The following is a 1,510-nucleotide window of genomic DNA, read 5'->3' as shown; positions in this document are numbered from 1 at the left end:
GAATTATTTGAAAAAGTCAAAAAGTGAAACAGAGTTTAAGAAAGAGCATAATTGAAACAAAAGGAAATAAGTGCAATCCCAGAAATAGTTGAAACAATTGAATAGTGAAACAGTAATAAGTATAAAAAATTAGTGGAAACAGTAAACCAGAAATATTTGAAAGAGTAAAAAAGAGCAAAAACTAAAGCAAAAAGGGTCAGAAGAAGCAGAAATGTTTGATATATGAATTTATAAAATTGATTAAAAATTGTAGATCTTCAAATATAGTAAAACCAGTGGAATCAGAAGGAAAACAGAAAAGTAGACAAGCAGAATGCATAGACACAGATAAAAACAGAGCACAAAAAGAAAATACATTGAAAGAATAGGAGAAAGTGTGACAAGGTTGTACTCCAGAGGAGTTAAACAGAAAACAGTAAATCCTGTAACAATGATAGTAATAATTCCATAAAGTAGACACTTGTGGCTACATTTTAAAGCATAAAATATTTCTCTACAGTGAAATATGTATGAACAGCATAATTTTGTTTATAAAAGAGCAGAAAAAGTTCAAAAACGGAAGTTACTAGAGTGTACACTCAAGTAACTGAAATCAGTTACAGAGTTCCACCATAGGAAATAATGGGGCAAAAAATTTGCACAAAAGGGCAATTATTTCAAAAAGTGCAATAGTGAAGTTTACCAAAAGTCATAGCACCATTCTCCTGAAGGAGCTGAACGTTTTGATATAAAAATTAGTACAATTAGTGAAAGATAGTGAGAGTAGTTAAACCACGAAAAACGTACGGAAGTCAGAATAATAATAATAAAGATAAAGAAAAACAGAAACACTATAAGTGAGAATGCATTGAATGCATTCTCACTGACTAGAAAAATAGCTGTTCCTAGCGAAACAGCCGTGAGAATGCATATTTGCAGAATGTCTGCTGCAGAAATGCAAGAAAAAGTAGAGAAAAGCACAAGAAGTGAAGGAAAGCAGAAGAAAGCAGAAGAAAGCGGAAGAAATAGAAATAGTTGAATCAGTTGAATAGTGAATATACTATATTAATATATTTAATAGTGAATTAATAGTGAATTATACTGCAGAAATTATATAAAATATATAATATATAAATAATAGCAGAAATCAGCAGAAGCAGGAGTTTGTGTGCAACCTGAATTATTTGAAAAAGTCAAAAAGTGAAACAGAGTTTAAGAAAGAGCATAATTGAAACAACAGGAAATTAGTGCAATCCCAGGAATAGTTGAAACAATTGAATAGTGAAACAGTAATAAGTATAAAAAATTAGTGGAAACAGTAAACCAGAAATATTTGAAGGAGTAAAACAGAGCAAAACCTAAAGCAAACAGGGTCAGAAGAAGTAGAAATGTTTGATATATGAATTTATAAAATTGATTAAAGATTGTAGAAGATCTTCAAATATAGTAAAACCAGTAGAACCAGAAGGCAAACAGAAAAGTAGACAAGCAGAATGCATAGACACAGATAAAAACAGAGCACAAGAAGAAA

The sequence above is a fragment of the Poecilia reticulata genome, unplaced genomic scaffold (assembly GCF_904066995.2).
Source record: "Poecilia reticulata unplaced genomic scaffold, P_reticulata-male-v2 Scaffold_44, whole genome shotgun sequence".
Classification (NCBI taxonomy): domain Eukaryota; kingdom Metazoa; phylum Chordata; class Actinopteri; order Cyprinodontiformes; family Poeciliidae; genus Poecilia; species Poecilia reticulata.
The sequence above is the reverse complement of the archived record's forward strand: the minus strand, read 5'-3'. Positions refer to the sequence as shown.